The 10,274-nt window shown below is 46.0% G+C and overlaps 1 long non-coding RNA gene across 1 annotated transcript; it reads left to right on the top strand.

The window, feature by feature from the left end:
* The first annotated feature begins 8,532 nt into the window (after window positions 1–8,532).
* LOC119811279 lies at window positions 8,533–9,169 on the top strand. The gene is made up of 3 exons (XR_005284964.1): window positions 8,533–8,624; window positions 8,729–8,846; window positions 9,037–9,169. It is a non-coding gene; the product is annotated as an uncharacterized LOC119811279 (long non-coding RNA).
* Window positions 9,170–10,274: the final 1,105 nt, after the last annotated feature.

Here is a 10,274-nt window from a genome sequence, read left to right as displayed (position 1 = left end):
CCATGTGGGGTTTGTCACATGAGACCACGCTCCAGCCATCCCCAGGGCTAGTTGTCTGTTTCCCATTGCAAGTAACTTGTGCCGCAGGAAAGGATAAATTAGTTGGGCAATAGGGACACAGCAGATACCTAGACCATCTCTGTCATTTTGACAAGTGTTTTCCCACTTCTAAAAAAAAATCAAAAAAGGCAGTGAGAATAAGAATTCAGCCAAATATGTTTGTAAAAATCCTAGCGTGAACAACAGGCACAGCTGAGATCACTTACCTATGTTGAACATCTATCTTGTGTTGTGAATGCGGAATGTGAAGTCATCCCCTGTTCTTTAGTGGCAAAAGCCCTGGATTGGAATATCTAACACCCCCAGGAATCTTTGCCTTCTACTCAGCGCCACCAAGCAGAACACAAGGCCTTTACAAAAAGGGCTGAAAAATCAGAAAATACACAGGTAAAACAGCATTATTCAGGAGGCCATTTGTCTGCTTCTCTCTTAGACCCAGCTTTCTGTTGTTTCTGGTTAGGTAGTTAAAGTTATTTTGGATGTAAAGCATTTGGCCTGGAAAAGAACTGCATTAATTCCAGAGACCTCATGACTCGTAGGTCTATCTTAGCACCTTCTAGCTAGCTTTAACAGTGTCTTTACCTCCTAGAGACATTTGACAACACTCAATGCCTAAAGACAATTTTGATGGCCATGGCTAATCCTTCCTGATATGTGTCCTTTGGTGCCAAGAACGGCCCTTTACCATAAAGACTAACACTATATACATGGCACCTAACATCTGGATATTTTTAAAAATCTTAATTTCTCTTGTGGCGGCATGAACCGGGAATGATTTCTCCCCATCAACATCTGAGGCAGGTGAGAGAGCTGGCCCTGTTGTTATAAGAGAGGAAGCGCCATCCCTAATCTCCAACAGCAGCAACACTTGGGAGAGCAGGCCCTGTACCTCACCAGGGCAGCACAATACAGCCAATCCTGTTAATGTGGATGTGGATGATCAGGCCCTGAAATTGTGAACATGGAAGAGCTGTCCCCATTGCCTATTGGTCTTGTGAGAGCATGGATGGGGGAATGATGTCCTCCCATTCCCCCATCCTACCCATGTGTGCCTGGAACAGGTGGGAGAGCTGGCCCTATGGTCCTAAGAGTGGGAGAGCCGTCTCTGACCTCCATTAGCTTCAACACTGGGAAGAGCAGGCCCTGCATCTTGCCAGGGCCACACAATAATTGGGAAGAGAGTCAATAAGAACTAGTCCAGGTCAGGTTAGTTTGTTGCAATGCCTGTGGGGGATTATCTTGGCTTCTTTAATTTGGGTGGGCAAACCCATCCTCTGTAAACAGCACTGTTCCCTAGAAGGAGAATTCCTATAGAGGGGAAACAAAACTGAATGTCAGCATGCAAGCATTCCTTGCTCTTTGGTCCTGATTATGACTGTGATATGTTGTCCCTCCTCAAGCTCCCTGCTACAGTAGACTGTCACTTGGAGCTGTGAGCTAAAATAAACTACTTCTCCCTTAAATTGCTTTAGTCCAGGAACTTTATTTCAGCAACAGGAAAGGAAACCAAGACAGTCCACCTTGCAGTATTGCCCATCCTGTTTGCTCTTCTCTAAGTTGACTTTGACAGTGCTCCATCAAGGATTAGAGTCTGATAATTCAGGTCTGTTATCCTTTGAGTACATCACGTAGACTTGTGATTCCACTGAGCAGTACAACAGAATGGAAATAACCTTGTATGACACTCACGTCTAGACTGGATAAGAAAACATGTGGCTTCCTCCTCCTTTTCTGTGAGAATTATTGCCGTGGTGGGGGCCCTTGCTCAACCACTCCCGCTTAGTTCATAGACACCAGCTAGTCTGTCAGCCCTGTGAGACACTAGCGTGACTTCGTCTTCCGTTGGACCTGTCTAGTTGTGCCTTCCCCAAACAAATTTCCTATTCTTATAAACCTTAAGCACAGGTCAGAGAACATCTGTCCAATCTGCCAGTTATTCAATAAAAGCAAGGAAAATTTCTGGGTGGTGGTGGCACACACCTTTAATCCCACCACTCAGGAGGCAGGTGGATCTCTGAGTTCCTCAAGGAAAATAAGATGACCGATCCAAGTCACTGATTGAATTAATTTTCTCTTTTATAAATGATCTGAATATTTGCCATCAGGAACTGATCCAAGGCACAGATTGAATTAATTTTCTGTTTTATAAGTGTTCTGAATATTTACAATTTGGTATTAAAGAAAAGAACAAGTCTTAATTTTTGTTGTTGTTTGAGGCAGGTCTTATGCAGCCCAGGTTGGTTGGCCTTGAACTCACAGGGTAGGTAAAGACATCCTTGAATTCATGATACTTCTGTCTCCACTTCCTAAGTGATGGACATGCAAATGTGAGCCACCTTGTCTGACTCTCTAGTCTTAACTTTAAAGATAAGAAATTTTCCTCAGCGAGCTTTCTGGTGGCAGAGCACTCAGTTTGCATTGGAGGGAGCACCCAGTATTAGCGCCAATGGGGAGAGAAAATGGTAGAAAGTAGTTTGAGCAACAGTATCATTTAACCCAGAGTGCCCGTCTCATCCTGAATGTACGGGGCTGTGACCTCTCAGTCTTGCCTCCAGAGCCAAAGGATAAGTGCTTCTGTTGTTTAAGACACTCAGTCTATGGTATTTTATTATGAACACTGGAGCAGAATAATACAGCTCCCTATTTACATACAATATATACATAATATATATAGTAAATATATGTATACTGTTAAATAGCTGTAAGAGCTATTATGAAGGCCAAGGAATTTAGACAGAAACTCAGTGTATTTGGCCCACTCTATCTTTTGTAGCAAAGGGCCACAAAGTCTGACATGGATGGAGAAGTTTCTTTTCATTTTCCAGAGATTATGAGTACCCAAATGATAAAACAGATATAAATATGACTGTGTGAGATAACAGCCCCCTCATCAAGGTCAAACCTGTTTCATCATCTGGTTTTCGAGATCTTCTGAGCTTACCTGTCAGTCATCTTAACTGATTAGCTGAACACTAAGTTACACACATCCCTGTTCTCCATCTCCAGTTAATACTAAGAAGTCGTAACACCCACACTGACTGTATTTGGAGATGGTATTTTAGGAGGTCCTCAAGACCGAGTTAGGATAAAAGGGTGGAGCTCTAATCTAATAGGATGGGTGACATTTATGGAGAGAGTGGGAGTGAGCTGTTCTCTGAACACATATGGTAAGAAAAGGCCATCTAAAGGCTCAGCAAGAAGGAACCTTGTGTAAGCCAGAAAGAGAACCCTCCCTAGTAGCTGAACCTACCAACACCTTTATCTTGGCTGTCTTCTCCAGAACCAAGAGATATATGCTTCTGTTGTTTAAGACTCTGCATCTATGGTATTTTATTATGGACACTGAAGCAGAGTAATATATCTCCCTATTTGTATTTGTACCTTTTTATATTCCATTACTCCTACAAGAGTAAGAGAATCCTTGAAAGTTGCTGATTAGCTTATGTCCATTGACTTCTCATGCCAAGTTGAATGGCACTCACCTACTAATACTGCAGGTGATGTGGCTCCTGCTTGTGTTCCAAGACTTATCTCTAAATTGCTCTCTCATTCTCAGTCCTGTAAATGCATTATGAACTTTAATCATTTCTGACTCAGTACCTTTACATTTCTGTGTTGTAGAATAAGCGGGGCCCTTTGTTTGTCCCGGGTGCCCAGCTAGCTTAACCCCCACAGAAATTGTGTTAATCAAATTACTCCCTGGCTATTAGCTCTAGCCTCTTATTGGCTAACTCTCACATCTTTATTTAAGCCATTTCTAATAATCTGTATTTCATCACGAGGTCGTGGCTTACTGGGAAAGATTCAGCATGTCTGACCTGGTGGCTGGCTCTATGACTGCATTCTCTGACCATTCTTCCCAGCATTCTGTTCTGTCTACTCTGCCTACCTAAGGGCTGCCCTATCAAAGGCCAAGGCAGTTTCTTTAATGACCAATGAAAGCAACACAAATACAGAAGAACCTCCTACACCACTTCTGCCCCCAAATCATGACATTGTTTGTCTCCATGTCATGACTCAGATCAACTGGATCTTCTTCAAGAAGATTTTCCCTGACCACAGTTTAGTCACCTCCTGTCTTAGTTAGGATTTCTACTGTTACTTGGGGGAGGAAAGGGTTCATTTCATTTTTTAGCTTTTAGTCCACTATTCAGGGAAACCAGGGCAAGAACTCAAGGCAGAAACTGATGCAAAGACAATGAAGGAGAGCTCTTTCCTGTCTTGCTTCCCATGGCCTTTCCAACCTATTTTTCATAGCATCCACAACCACCAGGCCAGGAATGGTTCTACCCATAGTGAGCTGGACCCTCCCACATCAACCATCAATCAAGAAAGTAAACCACAGACTTGCCAACAGGCCAGTTGGGTGGCTACATACTCTCCACTAAAGTCCCTCTTTCCCAAATGACTTGTGTCAAGTTGACATAAAACTAGGCAGCACACTGTTCATGACAACAACTCCATTTAATATTCCTCAGAATCCTTGGCAGATGAAAATGTGTATACTCATCTCTGTGAACCATTAACAAGAGAAGAGAGCTCTTGCCTATCTCATTACCTCCTGTATCCCAGGTCTAGAGCAGTGACAGGCCGTGGGAAGTTGTTGTACTCCCTGGGGAGTGGATGGACAGCATGAGATGGTGTTGCTTCCTGCTCACTCATGCTCTTGAATCCTCATTGGTCCTCTCTACTGGCCCGAGCCCCACCTCTTCATGTAACTCCTTTATTGTAAAGACTGTATTTCTTTATCTATTGCATTCACATTTTTTATTTTTATTTTATATGTGTATGTGTGTTTTGTCTGCACCGTGTCTCTGTACCATGTGCGTGCAGTACCCAAGGAGGACAGAAGAGGGTGTTGGCTCCCCTGGAACTGGAGTTGCAAATGGTTGTTAGCCGCTATGTGGGTGCTGGGAATGGAACCCCTGTCTCTGGAAGAGCATCAAGGGCTCTTAATCACTGAGCCATATCTCCAGCCCCATACTGTATGTGCGTGTGCATGTGGAGGTCAGTGGACAGCTTGCCGGAGTCAGTTCTCTCCTTCCACCATGTGGGTCCTGGAAATTGAGCTCAATTAAAGTTGTCGAGGCTTGGTGATAAGGACCTTGACCTGCTGAACTGCCTTTCTGTCCCCTGTTTCATTTGTTTTAATTCCCTATAACACATTATAAGTAATAGAGCTTTGTCTTACTGTGGCCTGCTCTGGGTTCCTTCAGCATGGCGTGAAACTCCCTGCTATACTCTAATGTCCTTTGAGGACAAAGCTGTATCCATGATTTCTGACTATTAGTTGGTGACCTGTTGCCTGCATCTCTTTTGATTGACAGCCCAGCAGAAGCAGAGGGCTTTCTTCTCCTCCAGCATCTTCGGGAGAGTAAAGTGATACAGTCTTTAGCAAAGTAGATTTCACACTGGCTGAATTCTCGAGCGGAGGAGTGATTGTTAAGGCAGGATATTGTTGAGTCTGGCTATTGTTGAACACCTCAGTGTTTATCCTCAGCAGCACCAAAGGAATTATGAAAGGAGAAGGGGAGACCTCTGCAAGAGTTGTGAAATTCCATGCTAACAAGGAGACAGAGCTTCATGCCTCTGCTCAATTGCTCTTCTAGCCAGGCCCTAGTGACAGAATCTGCAGCTGAAGCATCACCCAATAGGAGCAGGCTCAAAAGGCCCATGTGCGCCTGCTGACCCCAGTCCATGCTGCTTCCGTCTCAGTGTTAGTCCCTCTGTCCCAGCCACTCTACTCCTGCTGTCATGTACCGTGTTTGCCTTGTTCCCCCAACTGTGCAAGAGGAACATGCTTCTATGGTTTGGTTTCACACATACCGCAAGAGCCCAAACCCCTTCTCACAGTTTGACCTGTCTTGCACAGTTTGACACATGGACTTGCAACCTAGAGCCAAGTTACTCTCTGCTAGGATGTAATTGGATTTTGAAACCAAAGGCTGTGACCTGGGGTTCCTATGGGGACCAGCAGGGAAGGAAAAGAAATGGTGCACTGTCACTGTCATAGGTAGGAGTGTGGCCTGGAGGCACAGGCCATGTCCCCAGGGCCCAAAGCAGCAGCCAGTGCCTTCTACCTTAGTCCACAGGGACCGTGACTATGTTTTCCATGGAAGCCAGAAATATGGCTTTGTTTTCATTTGAACTCTTCTGAGTTTTAAATATAAACAAAACTAAAAGTACTCTCTGGCCAAAAATTAAACCTCAACCAAAGCTCTGTTGTTTTACATAAAGGTATGAAGCCACCTGTGGACCTTTCCTAATGATTTGGGCTGAATACTTCCCCAGGGAACTGCTTACAAATACAGATTGGGTGGGGGTGGGGTGTTGGGTGGGGCTTGTGTAGGAATGGAAGTAGAGGAAGGTGAGTGAAATGGTTGGGGGGCTCTCTGTCCAGATGACTTCTTAACCAGGTACTTCCCTAGACTTTCTGGATCACCTACCCAGAATCAAGGAGTGGTCAGGGGAGGGAAGAGGGCCTTCAAAGCTACAAGTTAAGGTTGGGAAACACACCCAGAAGGTAAAGGTCGTCCTGGGAAGGCTACTGAAGGACAGTTCAAAGCTGTGTAATTCTCTTCTGACTTCCCTGGGCGGGAGCCGGGCACACAGAGTCCTGTTCCTATGGTTTGCTTCCCTGCCACACCCTCTGGATGTCTTTACTAAGTCCTACCCCGCGGATCTCAGGGCAAGAAAGACAGGAGCAGCCTGTTTTTATCCACAGATGATGACGCACAGAAAGAGTTGGACCACGCTGTTTAGCTTTGGGGCTTGGCGTCCCTTAACTGTCCAAGAGCCCCAGATCAATAGGGTGGGCAAGATATGGGTATCAGCTCATTTCAGAGGACGAGGACTCGGGTGTACAGAACTGGGCAATACTGCCCACGAGCCTGCTGGTGAAGAGGGCAGATTTTCTGTCCTTGAGGTGCTGCCCTGAGGGATCCTAATGAGACTAACGCTGGGCCTTAGGCAAGCAGCCTTCCTACCTCAGAGCAGAGCAGAGCAGGGATCCAGAGGACCAAGCCTCAGAGTGACTCTCCCTGCTGGCTCCTTGGCTCACCAGCCAGACTCCTGTGGTTTCGGCCCAGCCTTGGGGACAGCTGGGTTTGTTTTGGTGTTCAAATGGGGCAGGGGCATGGTTCTAAGCCTGAAAAAAGAAACTGTTCTCAGAGAGAGAGAGAGAGAGAGAGAGAGAGAGAGAGAGAGAGAGAGAGAGAGAGAGAGAGAGAGAGAGAGGACTTCCAGTGGGAGCCCTTGAAGGCTCTTAACCTTGCCCGCTCCCTCCCAATATCAGAAAACAAATACCTGAGAGGAGTCAGCAATCAGCTGCCCCGGGAAATAAAAAAGTAAAGTGCTGGGGGTGGGACCCCCGAGATCCCAGATGTGGCCTCAGCATGGAGTCTGTGGGGCCTCCTCATTCACCTGGATACTTGCTACAAGCTGCTGGCAGTTTCCAGCGCCTGCTGCCAACATCTGAGCCTCTGGGTTCTGGGGGGTTGCTTCTGGAAGTGGGGGTAGGAGTTTTGGGTGAAGGTAGAGACAAGACAGCTGTGTGCAAGTGTGGGTGTTGTCGTTTCAAAAAGGAAACAAGAGAATTTTCTGGACCAGAATATGCAGTTAAGACCAAGGGATAAGGTTAAAGGTAATAGTTGTCCTAAGGTGTACACACACACACACACACACACACACACACACAGAGTCTGCCAGGGCTGTCCCCCATGGTGGCTTGGACCTTAGTCACCTCCTCGGTGCCAGCTTTCCATTTATCCCACAACCCCCATCTAAAGGTGATGCTCCTTCCTGGCATTTTGTCTCCAAAGTCTGTTTCTTTCTTGCAAATTGCTTATCAAAGTCTATAAATATCATCTTCTCCTCCTGCTTACTTGTTTGTCACTCAGCAGTCTAAGTGAAAGAATGACCCTGGTGAGGACAGGAAGTCTCGACGTTCCTCCTTCCCATGCCCAGCACAGTGCCGGGCACGAGGGAGGAGCTTAGCAAATGTTCATAGAACGCAGGAGGAACGGGCGAATGAGCACTCTTGAAAGAAACGAGTTCATTAGGAGTGGAAGATTAAAGCAGAAGTTGGCTGGGCAATAGTCAGAAACCCTACCCACGCCCTGGACTGGCAAATATTGGCAAATTTATTCTAGTTTTGGTAACGAACCAGCCTCAATTCTGTGATGACTCAATCTTGGGAGGGAGATACTTTTCCTCATGTAAAGTCTGGGCTCGCCTCTAGGAGGTCGCTCTGGTGCTTAAATATCCCTCTCATCTTGAGGCTCCAACCTTTCTTATTTGTGATTCTTTAGCACCACATTCCAGTGCAGGGATAGTTTAGCAAGGAGGAGAGAGGGGCAGGCCTGATCTGGGGGAGGTCCTTGTCCTCCCACCTACACCTCATTGGCTACAGCTCTAGTCTGTCTGGTCTCAAGGGTTATGGCATGGGTCATGGCCCAGGAGGAAGGCAAGCAAGCTTGGTTCACAAACGGATAGGTTTCATCATGCTGCCAGGGCAGGAGGCAGAGCCAGGTGGCTCCTGGGAGCTTCTCTTGTTCTTATTAAAGGTTTGGCGTTTCCCCTTTGCATTAATTTAGCACTTAAAGAGAAGTAAGGTCCCTGTCGCCTCTCTTCCTTTTCCAACTTTTTGATTCTTTTTCTTTGGCTCAAGGTTTCTCTTGTGTGCTTCTGGTGTGTCATTATGGACAGTGAGAACATTTGCTTAGCAACCACAAAATTGCCCAAGGCAGACAGACCTGTCTAGGAATCCTGGCTCCCTCAGCCCCTAGGTATGTGTAGTTGGGGAACTTACCCAACCTTTCTGGCCTTCTGCTTTCTCCTTGAAAGTGCAGATAATCACAATAATTATCCCTACTTTGTACCATGGTGGGGCTTAAAAGATCAGAGAGGTGCCCCATTTACTGTGCATTCATTCTGGGTCACTGTCCTGAGTACTTTATTTCCATTCTCTTTGAAAAGTTTCGCCTCAGCCCAATGGAGATCTATTATTAGCCCTGGGTTTCTAGAGGAGAAAGCCGAGTCACAGGGAGATTAAGAGGCTTGCCTGAAGTCATGGAGCTAAATGGGTTTGGAACCAGGACTTGAACGAAACCATCCAACTCCAGAACCCACAAGGTACGGAAGCGATGGTAGCGGTGCGGTTACCAGTTGGAAAAGATGACATTTTTTCTTTTAAAACTACTTTCTCTAGAAGCTGTAGCAGTCCTAGACTTCATTCTGACATCAGTAATAATTTGTAAAACATTTCAAAGTCCACAAACTGCCTTGATGGCTCTTAGCCCATAAAAAGCCCCAGCCCGTCTGTCTCCTTATAGCTGGCAAATGAGCCCCACAAGGCACAAAGTACTGGCCAAGGTCACACAGCCAGAAAATGGCAGCGCTGGCTTTTAAACTCTGACTTGTGATAGGGCAGCAATTTGGCTAAGTTCAAGTTCATATTTGCTAAGTGCTTAGCCTTAGTGGGGCCGGACACACAGTAAATGATATATTTACTAAATAACTAAAATCAGTAACTACCACACCACACTGATTCTTGAACAAACATTTCTCTAGCACCTGAAACATCTATGAAGTGACCACCAAAGCTTTTGCTCCTCTCTGCCTTTCCTCCCCACTGTCGTAGCTTGTCTTTGGGCTGTGCTGCTTTGTGTCCCTTCTCTCCTTTCTCTGCCCGGCTCTTTTTTTTGGCAGTGTGCTGTGATCTGGGCTCCTCCCATAATCAAAGAAATTTGGCTGCTAATGCTCCTGTTTCCCAGGCGCCTGCCTGCTGCAGCCTGACGGAATCTTCTAGGGCGGTGCTAACTAGCAGCGGTCTAATGCGTACTCTCTGCTTACTCACTTTCTAACGGGCTTCATCAAATCCAAAGAAACGGTTGGTGGCTGAATCTCAGGCATCTCCACAAACCCATCGGGCAGGCGCCTGATGAGAGAGCCTGAATTTTGACAGGACCTAAAGAAGGAAGGAAGGAAGGAAAGAGGGAAGGAAGGAGGAAAGGAAGGAGGAAAGAAAGGAAGGAAGTAGGGAAGGCAGGCTAGGCTTTAGGTACCCAGGGGTTTCACATGGAGTCTTTTCCAACTGGACATGACCCGTTAGAGTTCTCTTTTATTCCTTTCCTGCTTATAAAAGCTCTTACTTAAGTTGTTCTAGAAGATTCCTAACATTGCTTGTCAAATTGGGCCCCAAATTATTTCTGACT

This window comes from Arvicola amphibius, chromosome 4 (genome assembly GCF_903992535.2).
Source record: "Arvicola amphibius chromosome 4, mArvAmp1.2, whole genome shotgun sequence".
NCBI classification, from domain to species: domain Eukaryota; kingdom Metazoa; phylum Chordata; class Mammalia; order Rodentia; family Cricetidae; genus Arvicola; species Arvicola amphibius.
Note: the sequence above shows the minus strand (reverse complement) of the source record. Positions and strands in the feature narration are given on the sequence as shown.